This window comes from Macaca nemestrina, chromosome 14 (genome assembly GCF_043159975.1).
Source record: "Macaca nemestrina isolate mMacNem1 chromosome 14, mMacNem.hap1, whole genome shotgun sequence".
Classification (NCBI taxonomy): Eukaryota; Metazoa; Chordata; class Mammalia; order Primates; family Cercopithecidae; genus Macaca; species Macaca nemestrina.
The window spans coordinates 62,992,228-63,004,113 of record NC_092138.1 but is presented as its reverse complement, the minus strand read 5'-3'; the positions used below and the strand labels follow the sequence as shown (position 1 = coordinate 63,004,113).

General features: G+C 51.1%; 1 protein-coding gene and 1 long non-coding RNA gene across 6 annotated transcripts in view; one reads left to right on the top strand and one right to left on the bottom strand.

The window, feature by feature from the left end:
• Nucleotides 1–434: 434 nt before the first annotated feature.
• Nucleotides 435–10,860, bottom strand: LOC139358153 (uncharacterized). 2 transcript variants are annotated; one of them, XR_011612679.1, is made up of 3 exons: nucleotides 9,113–10,860; nucleotides 3,219–3,341; nucleotides 435–2,328 (listed from the first exon to the last, which is right to left on the bottom strand). It is a non-coding gene; the product is annotated as an uncharacterized lncRNA (long non-coding RNA). The 2 variants fall into 2 exon arrangements; XR_011612678.1 differs by having other exon boundaries at nucleotides 436–2,332.
• Nucleotides 10,782–11,886, top strand: part of LOC105485666 (aquaporin 7) — a 19,496-nt gene continuing 18,391 nt past the window's right edge. For 2 of the 4 annotated variants that reach the window (XM_071077917.1, XM_011748003.3), the window contains exon 1: nucleotides 10,782–11,090. The gene's annotated coding sequence lies outside the window, so the exon portion shown is untranslated. The remainder of the gene's footprint in view (nucleotides 11,091–11,886) is intronic. The other 2 variants (XM_011748005.3, XM_024794017.2) reach the window with 2 other exon arrangements.

Here is an 11,886-nt window from a genome sequence, read left to right as displayed (position 1 = left end):
TTTTTTTTGAGATGGACTTTTACTCTGTAGCCCAAGCTGGAGTGCAGTGGCACGATCTCAGCTCACTGCAAGCTCCACCTCCCGGAGTAGCTGGGAGCCATTCTCCTGCCTCAGCCTCCAGAGTAGCTGGGACTACAGGTGCCCACCACCATGTCTGGCTAATTTTTTGTATTTTTAGTAGAGATGGGGTTTCACCGTGTTAACTAGGATGGTCTTGACCTCCTGACCTTGTGATCCACCTGCCTCGGCCTTCCAAAGTGCTGGAATTACAGGCGTGAGTCAACGTGCCTGGCAATTTTTGTATTTTTTGTAGAGACTGGGATTCTTCATGTTGCCCAGGCTGGCACTGAACTCCTGGGCTCTAACGATCCACCTGCCTTGGTCTCCCAAAGTGCTGGAAATACAGGCGTGGGTCACTGTGCCCAGCCACTTACTCAAAGAAATACAGGGGATGAAGGAAAAGCTAAATGACACTACAAAGAAAAAACACAGACAAATCTAGAATGTGGGACTCTTATAGGACCACATTTATTCAACAAGTCAATGACATGCAAAAATAATGACGGAGAAAGGGGAATTCCTCTTGTTTAAGAGAACATTTAACCCAACGTAATGTATGACCTTGTTTGGATTCTGATGCAAACAACCAACAAATCAATGCAAAAAGACATTTTGAAACAATTGCAAGTATTTGATCATTCTATGGAATTGTATATTTTGTCAGGTATGGTACTGATTATTTAAGAAAATGTTCCTATATTTTAGAGGGAACACTGAAGAATGTAGAAATGAAATGACAGAGTAGCTGGAATTTAACATACTTCAGAAAAATAAAAATAAAAGAAAATAAAACAGGCAGTTTGAGACCAGCCTGACCAACACGGTGAAACCCCATCTCTACTAAAAATACAAAAATTAGCCAGGTCTGGTGGTGGGTGCCTGTAATTCCAGCTACTTGGGAGGCTGAGGCACAAGAATCTCTTGAACCCGGGAGGTGGAGGTTGCGGTGAGCCGAGATTGTTCCATTGCACTCCAGCCTGGGTAACAGAGCAAGACTCTGTCTCAAAAAGGAAAAAAAAATTGCTGTAAAATGGAGAATGGGTGAGGGTGATGCAGGGGAGGTGAGCCCCAAAGTGGGGCTTGGCCTGTGAGGGTTCTCAGCTTTGCCTCTCAAGGGCAATGCAGAGAGAAGTAGAAGAGAACAGCTTTACTGAAGCGGCAGTGTTAGAGCTCCAGGACTGCTTCTGCACAGCAGGGCTATACATAGGCAGAGAGCAGCAGCCCGGGGCAGTTTTGCAGTTATATTTATACCCACTTTTAATTGTATGCAGATTAAGGGGCGAATTATGTAGAAATTTCTAGGGAAGGGGTGGTAACTTTGGGGCCATTGGGTCATTGCCATGGAAAGGGGTGATAACTCCCAGGTGTTGGCATGGCAATGATAAATTGACATGGCACATTGGGGGGCATGTGTCATTGGAAAGTTGCTTCCAGCCCTGTTTTAGCTAGTCCTCAATCTGGTCCGGTGTCCGAGCATCACCCTGGAGTCCAGTCCTGCCTCCTACCTCAAAGGGGATGCAGACTGGGAGACCCATGAAGAGGCTCTTGGAGATGGGATAGATTTGGGGCTGACTGAAGGGGCCACGAGAGAGGGAATAGGTGAGTGACTCCTGGAGGGAAAGCTTCAGAGATGTGGTGGGGAAGAGCATTCCTTGGGCCAGGCCCTTGGGAAGGGGGCAGATTGTGGGGAAGTGAGGTTGGGTTGGGGCAGGTAAAGGTAAATGTGCTTGTTTCACATACGAGATAACAAGAGAGGAGGTGGATCACTTGTTCTGGAGCTCTGGGCTGGAGATGGAGGCTGGGGAGGTGGCAGCATTTGCGTGGGGGAAGAGGATGTGAGAGACATGCAGGGCCGCCTTCTCCATGATGCACAGGAGGCGCAAGACCCATGAGAATGTTGAATCTAAGGACCCACAAAATGTTTAGTTTGCATCAAAATAAGAAAAAGAAGAACTTGTAGGCTGAAGAAAATGTTTTAATATTAATATATCGGGGTCGGCATGGTGGCTCACACCTGTAATTCCAGTTATTTGGGAGGCCAAGGCGGGTGGATTGCTTGAGCTCAGGAGTTTGAGACTAGCCTGGGCAACATGGAGAAACTCCATCTTTACAAAAAATATGAAAATTAGCCAGATGTGGTGGTGGGTGCCTGTAATCCCAGCTACTTGGGAGGCTGAGGCAGGAGAATCGCTTAAGCCCAGGAAGCGGAGGTTGCAGTAAGCTGAGATCATGCCATTGTACTCCAGTCTGGGTGACGGGAGTGAAACCCTGTCTTAAAAAAAAAAAATTAATACATTTGTCTTTATACCAATAGTTGTAAAATAGAATTAATTATTACTGTTAATATTATTTGCTGGAAGAAGGGGCCCAAAAGGGCAAAAATGCCAAGGGCACATATATCCAAAAGAATGGAAAGCATTGAGAGCTAAATGATAAGAACTTGTGAACACAAAGTAGGAAACTACAGACATTGGGGTCTTCTTGAGGGTGGGAGGAGGGAGAGGAGCAGAAAAGATAACTATTGGGTACTGGGCTTAATACCTGGGTGATGTAATAATCTGTACAACAAATCCCCATGACATGTGTTTACTATATATCAGACCTTCATGTGTGCCTCCAAACCTAAAATTTAAAAACAATAATTGAAGGCCGGGCGCGGTGGCTCAAGCCTGTAATCCCAGTACTTTGGGAGGCCGAGGCGGGTGGATCACGAAGTCAGGAGATCGAGACCATCCTGGCTAACATGGTGAAACCCCGTCTCTACTAAAAATACAAAAAACTAGCCGGGCGCGGTGGCGGGCGCCTGTAGTCCCAGCTACTCGGAGGCTGAGGCAGGAGAATGGCGTAAACCCGGGAGGCGGAGCTTGCAGTGAGCAGAGATCGCGCCACTGCACTCCAGCCTGGGTGACACAGCGAGACTCCGTCTCAAAAAAAAAAACGAAAAACAAAAAACAAAAAACAAAAAACAATAATTGAAAACAGGATCTCAAAAAGATAACTGTACACCCATGTTCATATCAGCACTATTCACAACAGCCAAAAGAGGGAGCAACTCAAGTGCAGGGAGCTGAATGGATAAACAAAATGTGGTACATTCATACAATGAAATATTGTTCAGCCTTAAAAAGAAGGAAATTAGCTGGGCGTGGGGTGGGCACCTGTAATCGCAGCTACTTGGGAGACTGAGGCAGGAGAATCACCTGAACCCAGGAGGCGGAGGTTTCAGTGAGCCAAGATTGTGCCATTGCACTCCAGCCTGGGTGACAAGAGCAAAGCTCCATCTAAAAAAAAAAAAAAAGGAAGGAAATTCTGACACATTACATGGAGGGAGCTTTGAGAACATTATGCTAAGTGAACTAAGCCAGGCACAGATAGACACACAGTGTATGGTTTCACTCATATAAAGTATCTAGAGTAGTCAAACTCATAGAGACAGAAAGTAGAATGGTGGTCACCAGGAGTAGGAGAAAGGGAATTGAGTTGTTGTTTAATGGGTATAGAGTTTGTTTTGTAAGATGACAAAGTTCTGGAGATTGTACAACAATGTGAATATACTTTCCGCTATTGAACTCTACGCTAAAAATTAGTTAAGATTGGGCCAGGCACGGTGGCTCATGCCTGTAATCCCAGCACTCTGGGAGGCTGAGGCAGGCGGATCACGAGGTCAGGAGTTTGAGACCAGCCTGACCAACATTGTGAAGCCCTGTCTCCACTAAAAATACAAAAATGAGCCGGGCGTAGTGGGGCACGCCTGTAGTCCCAGCTACTCGGGAAGCTGAGGCAGGAGAATCGCCTGAACCTGGAAGGTGGAGGTTGTAGTGAGCCGAGATCGAACCACTGCACTCCAGCCTAGACAACAGGGCAAGACTGAAAAAAAAAAAAAAAAAAAAAAAAAGACCAGACCCCCCCGCCAAAAAAATAGTTCAGATCACTAAGTTTATGCTGTATTTTTTACCACACACATACACACCCACACAGATGCCAGGCTGGGTGTGGTGGCTCACATCTGTAATCCCAGCACTCTAGGAAGTCAAGGTGAAAGGATGGCTTGAGCCCAGGAGTTTGAGAATAGCCTAGGCAACAAAGTGAGACCTCATCTCTACAAAAATAATACAAAAAATGGTTTGGCATCATGGTGTGCGCCTGTAGTCCCAGCTACTTAGTAAGAGGAAGCTGATGTGAGAGGACTGCCCAAGCCCAGAGTTTGAGGCTGCACTGAGCCAAGTTCGCACCACTGCCCTCCAGCCTGGGTGACAGAGTGAGACCCTGTCTCTAGAAAAAAAACTGCCGAGGGCCTATGAAAGTCCTAATATGCCCCTAGGGTGGAGAGGAGACCGCCCAGAGATGGAGCCTGAGGGAGGTGGAGGCAGAGGGGCTATGCTGTGGGAAGAGCCTCAGCAGTGAGCGTCTCCCTCCATCCATGCTCCAGCCTTCTCTCTAGGAGCCAGGACACCTGGGTTTGACTCACGCTAGCCCTTGGGCTGTCCCAAAAGCAGAAGAGACAGTGTCTGCTCACCCAGCCCAGCCTGGCCCAGCCTGCACCCCAGGGACCAGAGCAGGTGTGGGAGGGTTCTCCATCAACCCAGGGAGAGGCCCAGCAACTAGGGAGGTGCCACTCTCCCTGGGGTCCACATGTCCCATCAAGCCTTCCTGGCTGAAGCTTAATGCCCATGGGTGCCGGTACCCCAGACCCTGACCACACAGATCTCTGCACAGGCCCTTGGTGCAATCACTGTGCTCCTGGAAAGCTGCCAATTGAATCCCATCTTCCCATTGGCTCACCTGGACATTGCAAAGCTGCTTTCCTGCTGAAGGGAGGAGCTCGCTGTGAGCATTTCCTAGGGTCTTTGCTTCCTGTTTGTCCTTAAGGAGACAACTATGCATAGAGAGGCCTCAGGATTTGGGTAGAGATGAGGTAGTGGGGAGGGTCTTTCAGGGAATGGCTGGCCTTGGCCCATGTGGAGGCAAGCAAGGAGGCTGTCCCATCAGGGAGTCCCCAGCGTGAGTGGGGAGACTGGGCAGTCACACTACACTGGGGCTGCCTCCTTTCTCTGGCTGAGCAGGAGAGTGGAGAGAGTGCAGCTTGCCTGGGGGAAACTGAGATGGGCTCCCTGCCCACCCTAATCCCCCTGTTCCGGACCCACAGCCACTGACCAGATCAGATAGGGCACGTTCCTGCATCGAGCTGCCCACTTACTGGGACCGTGCTGACGCAGGCAAAGAAATATTAACCCGGCAGAATGGTTGCATGTTCACGTGTGCGTAAAACTCGGGGAGTGTGTGTGTGTGTGTGTCACTACAGAGAGGCTTCCGTGTGCAAGATCAGACACATATAAGCAGATGCATGTGTGCGCACATACACACACACCCACACACCTGTCCATCCACACAGGCACATGCTCACATATAGGTATATACAAAGACACAAATGCTTCTCACACATGCAAATTTCTTCAGTGTTGTCTCCCTGGCTGCTTCCGTTAATAAGACCCCTCTTCCTTCAGGAAGCCTTCCCTGATAGCTCCAGCTCATACTAGAAAGTGACAAGCCTGAGCTCAATCCCTGGTTTCAGGCAGCTGAATATAGGCTCTTTTAGGACGGAGTAGGCTGAGGGTGGAATTCTGGGTTCTCGACTTCAGGGGATCTTTGCCCTTGCACAAGCGGCTGTGCCTGATCCTGTCTGCCTTGGTCTCCATCTGCCCTGTCCTGAAAGCCCGTGGATGACTCTGAGAAGGATGAGAGCCTGGGCGGGGGGTGAGGGAGAGTTCTGGTAATTTGTGGGTGTGAGAGTTAAAGACCTTCCTGGGTCCTACCTGTGCCCTTGCCCCTCCCCGGCCTTGCCACCTAGTAGGGGAGCCCTGGTCTCCTTGGGGGAGCCAGAGCCCTGGTCTGGATGTTCTAGTTCTAGGTGATCTTGGGCAAGTTGTTACCTTGCTCTGAATCTATTTTCCTACCCGAAAAATGAGTTTGGAAGGAGACACTTACCTGGGTGGGGCTTAAGTGTCTTTTCTTTTTGGGACATTCTGAGAACGTTCATGGCTTCAGATGATTTGAGAGAGACCAGGGCTCCTTGAGGGACCTACCCTGCCCTCCTATCCCCACCCCTGCGCCTGGAGCCAGAGTAGCTCCTTCCTTACTTGTTTATACCATGGGCTCCTGAGTTATGCAAAGGATTCCGTGGCTCGAAAGAGTCAGAAAAAACACAAGTGTAAAACAATGTGATGAAAAGCAGGTTTTTCAAGCCTGTAATCCCAGCACTTTGGGAGGCCGAGACGGGCGGATCACGAGGTCAGGAGTTCGAGACCATCCTGGCTAACACGGTGAAACCCCGTCTCTACTAAAAAATACAAAAAACTAGCCGGGCGAGGTGGTGGGCGCCTGTAGTCCCGGCTACTCGGGAGGCTGAGGCAGGAGAATGGCGTAAAAACCCGGGAGGTGGAGCTTGCAGTGAGCTGAGATCCGGCCACTGCACTCCACCCTGGGCGACATAGCGAGACTCCGTCTCAAAAAAAAAAAAAAAAAAAAAAAAAAAAAAGAAAAGCAGGTTTTGTGGTAAGTTAATCCAATGGCATGTTGATTGAAACAAATAATTTAATCAAAATGTTTCTTTTGTGTGTGTATATCAACACTTTGGGGAACATTTGAGGGCAGTTTTTAGCATCTTTAGTCATTTTTGTTTCTTCATTCTGATATTTTAAAATTTCAATTTTCATTTTCATTCTTTATTGAGTTTCAGCCAATTGTGTTTGTCCCATCCTGTTCATAAAAGAGAAGAGCTGGGTCCGTTTAAAATTGGAGACAATCTAAACACCCATCAATAGAAGGATTCTGCATGATATAATCTCCATCAGGTGGAATGCTGTACAACAGGCATGAGGTGGACATGGACCTACTGGCACAGAAAGATATTCTTGACCAACGTTTGAATGAAAAAAGTATTTTAGGCAGGGCGCAGTGGCTCATGCCTGTAATCCCAGCACTTTGGGAGGCCGAGGCGGGTGGATCACCTGAAGTCAGAAGTTTGAGACCAGCCTGGCCAACATGGTGAAACCCCATCTCTACTAAAAATATAAAAATTAGCTGGGCATAGTGGTGCATGCCTGTAATCCCAGCTACTCGGGAGGCTGAGGCAAGAGAATTACTTGAACCCCAGGAGGCGGAGGTTGCAGTGAGCTGAGATGGCACCACCTCATTCCAGCACTCCAGTGACAACAGCGAAACTCCATCTCAAAAAAAAAAAGAAAGAAAGAAAGAAAGAAAGAAAAAGCAAAAAGCAAAAAGCATTTTATTTTATTTTATTTTATTTATTTATTTATTTATTTATTTTTTGAGACGGAGTCTCACTCTGTCGCCCAGGCTGGAGTGCAGTGGCCGAATCTCAGCTCACTGCAAGCTCCACCTCCTGGGTTCACGCCATTCTCCTGCCTCAGCCTCCCGAGTAGCTGGGACTACAGGCGCCCACCACCTCGCCCGGCTAGTTTTTTGTATTTTTTAGTAGAGACGGGGTTTCACCGTGTTAGCCAGGATGGTCTCGATCTCCTGACCTCGTGATCCGCCCGTCTCGGCCTCCCAAAGTGCTGGGATTACAGGCTTGAGCCACCGCGCCCGGCCTACATTTTCTTTTATTTTTATATGTATTTATTTATTGTGAGACAGAGTCACTCTGTCACCCAGGCTGGAGTGCAGTGGCGCCATCTCAGCTCACTGCAACCTCCGCCTCCTGGGGTTCAAGTAATTCTCCTGTCTCAGCCTCCTGACGTAGCTGGGATTGCAGGTGCCTGCCACCATACCCGGCTAATTTTTGTATTTTTAGTAGAGGTGGGGTTTCACCATGTTGGCCAGGCTGTTCTCAAACTCCTGACTTCGAGTGATCCACCAACCTCAGCCTCCCAAAGTGTTAGGATTACAAGAGTGAGCCAATGTGCCCGGCTATATTTTTATTTGCTAAAAATAAAACCGTGTGTGTGTGTGTGTGTGTGTGTGTGTGTGTGTGTTTGTGTGTGTGTGTCCTGGACAGTCACAGTTTAAGCATCAAGAGGGCCTGAGGTTAGACTAAAGGTATACCGGGTATAAGGTTGTGTCAAATATTGTTTCTTTGAAATTCAGATTTAACTGGGCATCTTATATTTTATCTGCTAACTCTACTGAAGCCCATCCTATGAAGAAAGGACCCCAGGTGTTCCCTCTCTGCCCCACCCCCATCTTCACTGGCTCAGAGACCCCCCGCAAGCTCTGTGCAGACTAACATGCTTCACAGCTCTGACCCAAACTCCCACCTTGGTGGCCCCTTTAGCTGCCACTCTTCTCTCTGCAGTTGAACTTTCTGCCTCCTCAGCCTCACCTTCTTCAGCGCTGTTGCCACCCTCTATCCCCACCAGCTCATCCAGGCAGCTGTATGCAAACACCTGCCTGGCCAGCCCCTCCCAGCACCCAACTCTGGGGCAACAGCCCCCTACTGGCTCCTGTCAGTCTCTGGGCAGCCCCGTGTCTGGGTTTTCAGCTCCTTCCCCACCCACTCGTTCATCATCCCTGTTCCCCAGAATCCTGACCCTGGCCCCTGCCTCACTCTCTGTGCTTCTTGGGCAGCCCCAGCGACTCTAGTGCTGAAGCCCAGGGGCTGATCTCCTCTTCTCTTTCTCCAGCTAGACCCCTCTCCCGAGCGCAGGCCCAACTGTGCCTCTGCCTGCTGGATGCCCTGGGACCTCGGGGACCTCAGGTTGACCCCATTGCTCTTCTCTTTATTAAGAACCCTTTGAAGGCTCCTCAGGCCCTTGGGTTAAAGTCTGAACTCCTGGGCCTGGCCGACAAAGCCCTTCATGGTCTATCCCTGCCCATTTCCACAGCCCTCTGCAAGTCACTCACAGCTCCCAGGTTTTCTCACAATCCCATCAAGCTTCAAATGCCACGGTGTCCTTCCTCCCCCTGCTCGTTTTGGAAAACTCAGTTCCCATGTCACCTCTTCCGGAAGACCCTTGTCCCCCTCGAGCTTGGGCTAGCCCTGTCTGTATTCCTTCCAGCTTATCTGGTGTGTCCTAAGTCACCTGCTGCTTACCTGTCTCTGCCATGAGACAGATGGGACTGTGTCTTCTCCACCTCTCAGTCCCCAGGGTCAAGTCCTGTAAATGAGCTTAGGGTCTGATCTGCGACCCCAGCATGGATCCCAATTCCCTCCCTCACCAACCTGACACCAGTCCAGTTCAACTCTGCTCAAGTGCTGACCTCATCCAAGACCCCAGATCCACTTCTGACATGACCTCATCCCGGCCGTGGGAGCACACATGGGAAAGGAATAAAGGCAGGGCTCTCCCATTTCCAGGCGTGCACCCCTCCCTTCCTGAGGAAGAGAGACTGAGTCTCAAGCCCACGTACAATCTGCAGAGGGAGGCTGGGTGCAGTGGCTCACACCTATAATCCTAGCACTTTGGGAGGCCGAGACGGATGGATTCTCTGAGGTCAGGAGTTCGAGACCAGCCTGACCAACATGGTGACACCCCGTCTTTACTAAAAACACAAAAAACATTAGCTAGGCTTGGTGGCGCACACCTGTAATCCCAACTACTTGGGAGGCTGAGGCAGGAGAATCACTTGAACCCACGAGGCAGAGATTGTGGTGAGACAAGATCGTGCCACTGCACTCCAGCCTGGGTGGAGCAGGACTCCATCTCAAAAAAAAAAAAAAATCTGCAGAGGGAAGTTAGTGCCTTACAGAGGGCTTCTGACTAGGAAGTCCTGGGACTGCGGCCGACCCCTTCCTCTCCCTGCCTCACCCCTGCAGAAGGACCTGCAGAAAAAGCTGGAAGGGGTGGGAGGGTGTGTGGGGGCTATGCAGGTTCCAGACCTGGTCTTTGGCACCCTCTACAGGACAGTTCCATTCCCACACCTGGGCTTTGGACAACTGAATCCTATGCCTTTTCCCACCCATGGAGCCTGGCCCCAGAAATTCTCAGGACTTACCCACCATCCACCATGCCACACAGCAAGTGTCCTCAGAGTCTGCAGACCAGAAACACCTCCCTCGTGTCTCAGCACTGGGCCACCTGCTGAAACCCCGAACTGCCTGCCCCATTGTTCGAGACGTAGTCAGGCCCTGGCTCCAAAAGTCCTCTTGGACTGCCGCTGGTCCCCAGGGTCTCTCCTGACCGCACCTCAGTCCCGGAGCTCCCATGCTGCTGAGCCCTGAACCCCATGCCCCGATCCAGCTCTGGCTCCTTCGCAGGGGCCCTACTGACCTTTCCTAAGGGAGGTGTTTTCCTGAGGACAGGGTGTAGGTTTCCACCTGCTCCTCGGACTAGGGGCCCTCAGAGGGCCAGGCCTGGGCTTCTACCTCCTCCCTCAGGCTCGTGTTTCTCTGCAAATATGGCTTGTGTGTCCTCCTTCCTCTCAGACTGGGGGCCCTGAGGACTGGGCCTGAGTCTCCCTTTCCCCCTTCAGAATGGGGCTCCCTGAGGACTGATCCACGGCCTCCCCGCGTCCCCTCCACCCAGCTGTTGATCTCCAACACTTCCACCTCCAGTCCTATTCTGCACAGCTCTCCCCAACGCTGGGGGCTCAAAGGCCTCTGCAGCCTTCCCCAGGGCTGGGGGCTTGGGGAGGGCTTCCTCAGGCGCTGCCCCAGAGTCAGGCTGCACATTGGCTTGGAGGACAGGCCTTTCCTCTGGGACTGTGAGGCCCAGAGTGCCCACCCGGATCTGCACCTCTGACCTCACAAAGGGCTGCTTCAGAACTCGGTCTCCATGGCACCGCTGGCCAGACGAGGGATGTTATTTTGGGCAGTGCATCCGGACTTGGCTGAAGTGGCACCAGCCAAACCCCAGCCTTAATGACCTCTCCCCTAGAGGAGCAGGAGCAGTGCTTGAGGCCGCCCTGGGAGGGCTGAGAGGCAGGCTCTGGACTGGGGACACAGGGATAGCCGAGCCCCAGTTGGGAGTGGAAGCTGAGCCAGGGACTGTCTCGGAGGAACAAGATCAAGATGCACTTTAACTGAGAAGCCCCCAAGGCAGAGGCTGAGAATCAGAAGGCATTTCAGCAGAGTGAGTGGGGCTCCAGGCAGGGTGGATGGGGCGGCCTCCTCAGTGCCCAGATCCGGAAGGGCCATTCCCTTGGTACCACACAGGGAGGAGGTGACTGTGGGATTGTTTGGGGAAGGAGTGCCGGCTGGGAGTGGAAGGCCTGGCTTTCTGGCTCTGGTGCAGTCCTGTGTTGCTGTGTGACACAGACACACACACGCTCTCTCTGAGCCTCAGTTTCCTTACCTGTATATTGGTTGTTGGGAGGACCAGAGGTAGAGCAGAGATGGCAGGGATGTGCTGGGCTGGGCTGTCAGCAGACCATGGGAGTGCGACGAGGAGAGAGCTGAAGACCACGGGCCGTGGACCACAGGGGGAGGAGTGCAGGCCAGAGATGGGTCAGCTGCCGGCTTGCTGCAGTTGTTCCTCCCGCGGAGTCCCCTCCTGCGGGGCTAGAGCTGGGGCTGGAGGGTTTCTGCAGTCAGGGCTGGGGATAAGAGTCTGTGCTGCAGCTAGAGGGAACTGAGTTAGAGAATGAGGAGGACAGACAGGGTGAGGGGACTTGGGGCTACCTTCATGCTGTCAATTAGAGAGAAAGATAGGAGTACAAAGGGGAATTTTTAGGCAAGGTACAGGGTGAAATGAGTTTTCAGAGCCTCATCCTGTGTGTTCACCTTCTGTGTGTGTGTGTGTGTGTGTGCGCGTGTGTGCATGTGTGTGTGTGTGCAGGTCCTGGACAGTCACAGTTTAAGTTAGCAGCAACTGGGCTTGAGGTTAAATGTATAGCACGCAAATACGAGGCTGGAGCCACTGAGCAGAG